This window comes from Phyllobates terribilis, unplaced genomic scaffold (assembly GCF_046119375.1).
Source record: "Phyllobates terribilis strain yellow unplaced genomic scaffold, ASM4611937v1 Scaffold_4__5_contigs__length_816908805, whole genome shotgun sequence".
NCBI classification, from domain to species: domain Eukaryota; kingdom Metazoa; phylum Chordata; class Amphibia; order Anura; family Dendrobatidae; genus Phyllobates; species Phyllobates terribilis.
The window spans coordinates 26,543,916-26,555,691 of record NW_027362764.1 but is presented as its reverse complement, the minus strand read 5'-3'; positions in this window follow the sequence as shown (position 1 = coordinate 26,555,691).

Genomic DNA, 11,776 nt, shown 5'->3' with positions numbered 1-11,776 from the left:
CTTGAAACCATTTCTATGTTATAACATCTCTGCTTGATGAATCTATGTCATCTGCTGAACTCTCATCTTGATACCATTTCTATGGTATAACATCTCTGCTTGTTGGATCTATGTCATCTGCTGAGCTCTCATCATGAAACCATTTCTATGGTATAACATCTCTGCTTGCTGGATCTATGTCATCTGCTGAGCTCTCATCTTGAAACCATTTCTATGGTATAACATCTCTGCTTGTTGGATCTATGTCATCTGCTGAACTCTCATATTAAATTCATTTCTATGGTATAACATCTCTGCTTGCTGGATCTATGTCATCTGCTGAACTCTCATCATGAAACCATTTCTATGGTATAACATCTCTGCTTGCTGGATCTATGTCATCTGCTGAACTCTCATCTTGAAACCATTTCTATGGTATAACATCTCTGCTTGCTGGATCTATGTCATCTGCTGAACTCTCATCTTGAAACCATTTCTTTGGCATAACCTGTCAGCTTGCTGGATCTATGTCATCTGCTGGTTTCTCATCTTGAAACCATTTCTATGGTAATAACATCTCTGCTTGCTGGATCTATGTCATCTGCTAATCTCTCATCTTGAAACCATTTCTATGGTATAACATCTCTGCTTGCTGGATCTATGTCATCTGCTGAACTGTCATCTTGATACAATTTCTATGGTATAACATCTCTGCTTGCTGGATCTATGTCATCTGCTGCACTCTCATCTTGAAACCATTTCTATGTTATAACATCTCTGCTTGATGAATCTATGTCATCTGCTGAACTTTCATCTTGAAACCATTTCTATGGTATAACATCTCTGCTTGCTGGATCTATGTCATCTGCTGAACTCTCATCATGAAAACATTTCTATGGTATAACATCTCTGCTTGCTGGATCTATGTCATCTGCTGAACACTCATCTTGAAACCATTTCTATGGTATAACATCTCTGCTTGCTGGATTGATGTCATCTGCTGAACTCTCATCATGAAAACATTTCTATGGTATAACATCTCTGCTTGCTGGATCTATGTCATCTGCTGAACACTCATCTTGAAACCATTTCTATGGTATAACATCTCTGCTTGCTGGATTTATGTCATCTGCTGAACTCTCATCTTGAAACCATTTCTATGGTATAAAATTCCTGCTTGCTGGATCTATGTCATCTGCTGAACTCTCATCATGAAACCATTTCAATGGTATAACATCTCTGCTTGCTGGATCTATGTCATCTGCTGTAGTCTCATCATGAAACCATTTCTATGGTATAACATCTCTGCTTGCTGGATCTATGTCATCTGCTGAACTCTCATATTGAAACCATTTCTATAGTATAACATCTCTGCTTGCTGGATCTATGTCATCTGCTGAAAGCTCATCTTGAAATCATTTCTATGGTATAACATCTCTGCTTGCTGGATCTATGTCATCTGTAGAACTCTGATCTTGAAACCATTTCTATGGTATAACATCTCTGCTTGCTGGATCTATGTCATCTGCTGAGCTCTCATCATGAATCCATTTCTAGGTATAACATCTCTGCTTGCTGGATCCATGTCATCTGCTGAGCTCTCATCATGAAAACATTTCTATGGTATAACATCTCTGCTTGCTGGATCTATGTCATCTGCTGAACTCTCATCATGAAAACATTTCTATGGTATAACATCTCTGCTTGCTGGATCTATGTCATCTGCTGAACTCTCATCTTGAAACCATTTCTATGGTATAACATCTCTGCTTGCTGGATCTATGTCATCTGCTGAACTCTCATCCTGAAACCATTTCTATGGTATAACATCTCTTCTTGCTGGATCTATGTCATCTGCTAAGCTCTCATCATGAAACCATTTTTATGGTATAACATCTTTGCTTGCTGGATCTATGTCATCTGCTGAACTCTCATCTTGAAACCATTTCTATGGTATAACATCTCTGCTTGCTGGATCTATGTCATCTGCTGAACTGTCATCTTGATACCATTTCTATGGTATAACATCTCTGCTTGCTGGATCTATGTCATCTGCTGCACTCTCATCTTGAAACCATTTCTATGTTATAACATCTCTGCTTGGTGAATCTATGTCATCTGCTGAACTCTCATCTTGAAACCATTTCTATGGTATAACATCTCTGCTTGCTGGATCTATGTCATCTGCTGCACTCTCATCTTGAAACCATTTCTATGTTATAACATCTCTGCTTGATGAATCTATGTCATCTGCTGCACTCTCATCATGAAACCATTTCTATGGTATAACATCTCTGCTTGCTGGATCTATGTCATCTGCTGCACTCTCATCATGAAACCATTTCTATGGTATAACATCTCTGCTTGCTGGATCTATGTCATCTGCTGATCTCTCATCCTGAAACCATTTCTATGGTATAACATCTCTGCTTGATGAATCTATGTCATCTGCTGCACTCTCATCATGAAACCATTTCTATGGTATAACATCTCTGCTTGCTGGATCTATGTCATCTGCTGCACTCTCATCATGAAACCATTTCTATGGTATAACATCTCTGCTTGCTGGATCTATGTCATCTGCTGATCTCTCATCCTGAAACCATTTCTATGGTATAACATCTCTGCTTGCTGGATCTATGTCATCTGCTGATCTCTCATCCTGAAACAATTTCTATGGTATAACATCTCTGCTTGCTGGATCTATGTCATCTGCTGAACTCTCATCCTGAAACCATTTCTATGGTATAACATCTCTGCTTGTTGGATCTATGTCATCTGCTGAGCTCTCATCTTGAAACCATTTCTATGGTATAACATCTCTGCTTGCTGGATCGATGTCATCTGCTGAACTCTCATCACGAAAACATTTCTATGGTATAACATCTCTGCTTACTGGATCTATGTCATCTGCTGAACTCTCATCATGAAACCATTTCTATGGTATAACATCTCTGCTTGCTGGATCTATATCATCTGCTGAACTCTCATCTTGAAGCCATTTCTATGGTATAACATCTCTGCTTGCTGGATCTATGTCATCTGCTGAACTCTCATCTTGAAACCATTTCTATGGTATAACATCTCTGCTTGCTGGATCTATGTCATCTGCTGAACTCTCATCTTGAAACCATTTCTATGGTATAACATCTCTGCTTGCTGGATCTATGTCATCTGCTGAACTCTCATCATGAAACCATTTCTATGGTATAACATCTCTGCTTGCTGGATCTATGTCATCTGCTGAACTCTCATCTTGAAGCCATTTCTATGGTATAACATCTCTGCTTGCTGGATCTATGTCATCTGCTGAACTCTCATCTTGAAACCATTTCTATGGTATAACATCTCTGCTTGCTGGATCTATGTCATCTGCTGAACTCTCATCTTGAAACCATTTCTATGGTATAACATCTCTGCTTGCTGGATCTATGTCATCTGCTGAACTCTCATCATGAAACCATTTCTATGGTATAACATCTCTGCTTGCTGGATCTATGTCATCTGCTGAACTCTCATCTTGAAACCATTTCTATGGTATAATATCTTTGCTTGTTGGATCTATGTCATCTGCTGAGCTCTCATCTTGAAACCATTTCTATGGTATAACATCTCTGCTTGCTGGATCTATGACATCTGCTCAACTCTCATCATGAAACCATTTCTATGGTATAACATCTCTGCTTGCTGGATCTATGTCATCTGCAGAACTCTCATCTTGAAACCATTTCTATGGTGTAACATCTCTGTTGCTGGATCTATGTCATCTGCTGAACGCTCATCCTGAAACCATTTCTATGGAATAACATCTCTGCTTGCTGGATCTATGTCATCTGCTGAACTCTCATCTTGAAACCATTTCTATGGTATAACATCTCTGCTTGCTGGATCTATGTCAGCTGCTGAACTCTCATCTTGAAACCATTTCTATGGTTTAACATTTCTGCTTGCTGGATCTATGTCATCTGCAGAACTCTCATCTTGAAACCATTTCTATGGTATAACATCTCTGCTTGCTGGATCTATGTCACCTGCTGATCTCTCATCTTGAAGCCATTTCTATGGTATAACATCTCTGCTTGCTGTATCTGTGCTCTCTTATTTGATGCATTGTATTCAGTAGTCACTGTCTGTCCTTCCATCATTGTAGACTTTATCTGATGGTGAAAGGTGTTATACTGTGTCAGGCATAGTGTGTTAGGTCTGTGTCTTTCATTAGCTATCCACTCCCTGGTGAGCTGAGCAGCTTCCAATTTAGTCACAAGCAGCTCCCACAATCCCTCTCACCTGATGCTATAGTCCTTTCTCTAAATCTAGATGCATCATAAGGGGTGCACACAGTGTGGGATGCACGCATGTGTCCTCTTCAGCCAAGTGTCCTGTTCAACAAGTGTCTGACAGTCATTTCAATGGCAGTCATTCAGGGCAGGAGTCAGGTAGCCCACACTTTATACTCTCTTCTAACGATGCACTTTACTCCTGCATCCATATTCCTTTGTGCTTTTTTTCATCCACAATCACCGCCGTATCCCCCCTCCATCACCACTCATCCATATCTGCCCCTCTCCCATGTACAGCTCCCATGCTCTTTTGAACTTCCTGAAAAATCTCATTCTATCTTATCCAAAGGTACTGCACAGGAAACCATGTCACAAATCCAAAAAATATCTGCTCTTTCTCTTTTAACTGCTACTACTCATTTCAGGGGATATCTCTCCTAACCCCGGACCACCCTCCACCAACCTCAACCTCTCCCTTACCTCACATCAAAACCCTGCTAACCTTATTAACATCAGCTGTACTCCTTCATCCCCCTCCTTCAATTGCGCACTGAGGAATCCATGGTCTATATGCAACAAGCTTCCTTTCCTGCACAATTACTTTCTGACCAACGCTCTCAATCTGCTGGCCGTCACTGAAACCTGGATCCAGGATTCTGACACTGTCTCCTCTGCTGTTATTTCTCATGGCGGCCTGCATTTTTCCCATTCCCCGAGACCTGTGAACAGACTTAGTGGTGGGGTCGGCATACTACTGTCGCCACAGTGCACCTTCCAGGTCATCCCCCCAGTACCATCACTCTCATTCCCTTCTTTTGAGGTCCACACCATCAGGCTCTTCCATCCCCTCTCCCTCAGAGTATCGGTCGTATACCGTTCCCCAGGCTCACCCACCCAGTTCCTTGACCATTTTTCTGCCTGGCTGCCGCACTTCATGTCCTCAGATTTACCAACCCTTATCCTGGGAGACTTCAACATCCCCATAAACAGCCCTACCTCCTCATCCGCATCCCAGCTTTTATCTTTAACCACTTCTCTTGGCCTCTCACAGCTTTCAACCTCTGAGATACACAAAGATGGAAACACCCTTGATCTGGTCTTTGTCCGGCTTAGTTCAATCCCCCACCTAAATAACTCCCCTCTTCCCCTCTCTGATCATAACATTCTCTCCTTCACGCTCACAAATCCTCGCCTGCCCCAGCACACTCCTACCTATCACACATTCAGAAATCTACTAGCCATTAACCCTCATACACTTACAGACTCCCTTCACTCATCACTGTCCCCAATCTCCTCTTTTTCCTATCCTGATCTGGCTGTAAACCACTACAATGACACTCTCAGAAGCACGCTGGACCAAGTAGCACCCGTCACCCTCAGAACCTCTAAACACAGAGCAAAACAGCCCTGGCTCATACCGCAAACCCGATTTCTCCAGCGTTGCTCTAGAAGTGCCGAACGCCTATGGAGGAAAACTCGCACACTAGGAGACTTTATCCACTAAAAATTTATGTTAAAAACCTATAACTCTGCCCTTCACCTCGCCAAACAGACCTACTTCACCACCCTGATCTTCTCACTATTCAACAACCCCAAAAAACTCTTCAATACCTTTCACTCCCTCCTCAGTCCTAAAGCGCAGGCCCCCATCACGGACATTTGTGCCGAGGACTTGGTCTCCTACTTCACAGAGAAAATAGACACCATCCATCAGGAAATCAGCCCCCAGCCACCAAGAGCCGTGACTCCCATCCCTCCCCACATCCCCTCTGGATCACTCTCCATATATGACCCAGTCACAGAAGACAAAGTCTCCAGGCTCCTCTCTTCTTCCCATCCCACTACATTCACCACTGACCCCATCCCCTCACATCTACTCCAGTCTCTTTCTTCAGTCGTCACTACTCGCCTAACTAAAATCTTCAACCTCTCCCTCTCTTCTGGTATCTTCCACTCCTCCTTCAATCACTCCATCATTACTCCATTATTAAAAAAAGGCCTCTCTTGACCTTTCCTGAACAAACAACTACAGACCAGTCTCCAATCTTCCCTTCATCTCTAAACTCTTGGAGCGCCTGGTCCACTCCCGCCTTACCAGTTACCTCTCCACTCACTGTCTTCTAGACCCATCACAGTCCGGCTTAGGTCCCCTAAATTCTACAGAAACTGCACTCATCAAAGTAACCAATGTCCTTGTGACAGCAAAACGTAATGGTCACCACTCTCTGCTCATTCTTCTTGACCTCTCTGCAGCCTTTGACACCGTTGACCACCATCTCCTACTCTCTATGCTCCACTCAATCGGCATTAAGGACACTGCTCTCTCCTGGTTCTCCTCCTACCTATCTGACCGCTCTTTCAGTGTATCGTTCGCTGTCTCCACTTCTTCCCCTCTTCCTCTCACTATTGGGGTTGCTCAGGGTTCAGTCCTTGGCCCTCTTCTATTCTCTCTCTACATAGCCCCAATTGGACAGACCATCAGCAAATTTGGTTTTCAGTACCATCTTTATGCTGATGACACACAACTATACACCTCATCCCCTGACCTTACCCCCGCTGTACTACAGAACACCAGTGACTGTCTGGCCGCAGTTTCTAACATCATGTCCGCTCTACCTGAAACTCAACCTTTCCAAAACTGAACTTCTTCGGCTCCCGCCGTCTACTCACCTCTCGAAATCTGACATCTCTCTCTCCGTGTGTGGTACCACAATAATGCCGAGCCAGTAGCTGCGCTGTCTGGGCGTTGTGTTTGACACCAATCTCTCCTTCACCTTCCACATACAATCTCTTGCCCACTCTTGTCGCTTGCACCTGAAGAACATCTCTAGAATCAGCCACTTCTCACCTTGGAAACAACAAAATCCCTTACTGTTGCCCTGATCCACTCCTGCCTCGACTACTGTAACTCTCTATTGGCCTCCCCCTCACTCGACTTTCCCCCCTCAAGTCCATCTTTAATGCTGCTGCCAGGGTCATCTATTTGGCTAACCGTTACTCAGACGCTTCCGCTCTGTGCCAGTCATTGCACTGGCTGCCCATGAATTATAGGATCCAATTCAAATTGTTTGTTCTCACCCACAAAGCCCTCCACAGTGCGGCACCACCCTACATCTCTTCCCTCTTTTCTGTTTATCGGCCTACCCGTTCTCTACGCTCCGCAAGAGACTTTCAATTAACATCCGCACTAATCCGCACCTCCCACTCCCGGCTTCAAGACTTCTCCCGAGCAGCACCTATTCTTTGGAATGCTCTACCCCAAGAAATTAGGATGAACCACAATTTACACAGTTTTAGGCGCTCCCTAAAAAAACAGCTGTTTAGGGCAGCCTATCACCTTCCCTAATCGAAGTCCTTTTATCTTCTTATAGCCCATCCCTTATTTCTCTACACAACTCTCCACCGAACCAAAAAGCACCACAGATACTGGCTGGTGATGAGCACATGCAGCCTTTATCTATCCCTCATCCCCTCAAGATGGCTGGACCATGCTTGTAAATAAGACATTATACTTTGTGTCACCCCCACCTCATTGTAGATAGTAAGCTCTTAGGAGCAGGGTCGCCATTATTTTTGCTGTAATTATTGTATTATCTTTAGCTATGTTACTTATGACTGTTGTATATGAACCAGTGTATTGTTAAGCGCTGCGGAATATGTTGGCGCTATATAAATAAAGATTATTATTATATTATACAGACTGCTCCTGAGGGCATGCAGAATAATGTACACCCTGTCCTAGGAGCTTACAATCTAATATACAGTATACAAGCTGCTCCTGAGGGCAAGCAGAATAATGTACACCCTGTCCTAGGAGCTTACAATCTAATATACAGTATACAGACTGCTCCTGAGGGCATGCAGAATAATGCATACCTTGTCCTAGGAGCTTACAATCTAATATACAGTATACAGACTGCTCCTGAGGGCATGCAGAATAATGTACACCCTGTCCTAGGAGCTTACAATCTAATATACAATATACAGACTGCTCCTGAGGGCATGCAGAATAATGCACACCCTGTCCTAGGAGCTTACAATCTAATATACAGTATACAGAATGCTCCTGAGGGCATGCAGAATAATGCACACCCTGTCCTAGGAGCTTACAATCTAATATACAATATACAGACTGCTCCTGAGGGCATGCAGAATAATGTACACCCTGTCCTAGGAGCTTACAATCTAATATACAATATACAGACTGCTCCTGAGGGCATGCAGAATAATGCACACCCTGTCCTAGGAGCTTACAATCTAATATACAATATACAGACTGCTCCTGAGGTCATGCAGAATAATGAACACCCTGTCCTAGGAGCTTACAATCTAATATACAATATACAGACTGCTCCTGAGGGCATGCAGAATAATGTACACCCTGTCCTAGGAGCTTACAATCTAATATACAATATACAGACTGCTCCTGAGGTCATGCAGAATAATGAACACCCTGTCCTAAGGGCTTAGAATCTAATATACAATATACAGACTGCTCCTGAGGGCATGCAGAATAATGTACACCCTGTCCTAGGAGCTTACAATCTAATATACAATATACAGACTGCTCCTGAGGGCATGCAGAATAATGAACACCCTGTCCTAAGGGCTTAGAATCTAATATACAATATACAGACTGCTCCTGAGGGCATGCAGAATAATGCACACCCTGTCCTAGGAGCTTACAATCTAATATACAATATACAGGCTGCTCCTGAGGGCATGCAGAATAATGTACACCCTGTCCTAGGAGCTTACAATCTAATATACAATATACAGACTGCTCCTGAGGGCATGCAGAATAATGTACACCCTGTCCTAGGAGCTTACAATCTAATATACAATATACAGACTGCTCCTGAGGGCATGCAGAATAATGTACATCCTGTCCTAGGAGCTTACAATCTAATATACAATATACAGACTGCTCCTGAGGGCATGCAGAATAATACACACCCTGTACTAGGAGCTTACAATCTAATATACAGTATACAGAATGCTCCTGAGGGCATGCAGAATAATGCACACCCTGTCCTAGGAGCTTACAATCTAATATACAGTATACAGACTGCTCCTGAGGGCATGCAGAATAATGTACACCCTGTCCAAGGAGCTTACAATCTAATATACAATATACAGACTGCTCCTGAGGGCATGCAGAATAATGCACACCCTGTCCTAGGAACTTACAATCTAATATACAATATACAGACTACTCCTGAGGGCATGCAGAATAATGCACACCCTGTCCTAGGAGCTTACAATCTAATATACAATATACAGACTGCTCCTGAGGGCATGCAGAATAATGTACACCCTGTCCTAGGAACTTACAATCTAATATACAGTATACAGACTATTCTGCATGCCCTCAGGAGTAGTCTGTATATTGTATATTAGATTGTAAGCTCCTAGGACAGGGTGTGCATTATTCTGCATGCCCTCAGGAGCAATGTACACCCTGTCCTAGGAACTTACAATCTAATATACAATATACAGACTACTCCTGAGGGCATGCAGAATAATGCACACCCTGTCCTAGGAGCTTACAATCTAATATACAATATACAGACTACTCCTGAGGGCATGCAGAATAATGCACACCCTGTCCTAGGAACTTACAATCTAATATACAATATACAGACTGCTCCTGAGGGCATGCAGAATAATGAACACCCTGTCCTAGGAGCTTACAATCTAATATACAGTATACAGACTGCTCCTGAGGGCATGCAGAATAATGTACACCCTGTCCTAGGAGCTTACAATCTAATATACAGTATACAGAATGCTCCTGAGGGCATGCAGAATAATGCACACCCTGTCCTAGGAGCTTACAATCTAATATACAGTATACAGAATGCTCCTGAGGGCATGCAGAATAATGCACACCCTGTACTATGAGCTTACAATCTAATATACAGTATACAGAATGCTCCTGAGGGCATGCAGAATAATGCACACCCTGTCCTAGGAGCTTACAATCTAATATACAATATACAGACTGCTCCTGAGGGCATGCAGAATAATGCACACCCTGTCCTAGGAGCTTACAATCTAATATACAGGCTGCTCCTGAGGGCATGCAGAATAATGCACACCCTGTCCTAGGAGCTTACAATCTAATATACAGTATACAGACTGCTCCTGAGGACATGCAGAATAATGCACACCCTGTCCCAGGAGCTTACAATCTAATATACAATATACAGACTGCTCCTGAGGGCATGCAGAATAATGCACACCCTGTCCTAGGAGCTTACAATCTAATATACAGTATACAGACTGCTCCTGAGGGCATGCAGAATAATGCACACCCTGTCCTAGGAGCTTACAATCTAATATACAATATACAGACTGCTCCTGAGGGCATGCAGAATAATGCACACCCTGTCCTAAGAGCTTACAATCTAATATACAATATACAGACTGCTCCTGAGGACATGCAGAATAATGCACACCCTGTCCTAGGAGCTTACAATCTAATATACAATATACAGACTGCTCCTGAGGACATGCAGAATAATGCACACCCTGTCCTAGGAGCTTACAATCTAATATACAATATACAGACTGCTCCTGAGGGCATGCAGAATAATGCACACCCTGTCCTAAGAGCTTACAATCTAATATACAATATACAGACTGCTCCTGAGGGCATGCAGAATAATGCACACCCTGTCCTAAGAGCTTACAATCTAATATACAATATACAGACTGCTCCTGAGGACATGCAGAATAATGCACACCCTGTCCTAGGAGCTTACAATCTAATATACAATATACAGACTGCTCCTGAGGACATGCAGAATAATGCACACCCTGTCCTAGGAGCTTACAATCTAATATACAATATACAGACTGCTCCTGAGGGCATGCAGAATAATGCACACCCTGTCCTAGGAGCTTACAATCTAATATACAGTATACAGACTGCTCCTGAGTGCATGCAGAATAATGCACACCCTGTCCTAGGAGCTTACAATCTAATATACAGTATACAGACTGCTCCTGAGGACATGCAGAATAATGCACACCCTGTCCTAGGAGCTTACAATCTAATATACAGTATACAGACTGCTCCTGAGGGCATGCAGAATAATGTACACCCTGTCCTAGGAGCTTACAATCTAATATACAATATACAGACTGCTCCTGAGGGCATGCAGAATAATGTACACCCTGTCCTAGGAGCTTACAATCTAATATACAGTATACAGACTGCTCCTGAGGGCATGCAGAATAATGCACACCCTGTCCTAGGAGCTTACAATCTAATATACAATATACAGACTGCTACTGAGGGCATGCAGAATAATGCACACCCTGTCCTAGGAGCTTACAATCTAATATACAATATACAGACTGCTCCTGAGGGCATGCAGAATAATGCACACCCTGTCCTAGGAGCTTACAATCTAATATACAGTATACAGACTGCTCCTGAGGGCATGCAGAATAATGTACACCCTGTCCTAGGAGCTTACAATCTAATATACAATATACAGACTGCTCCT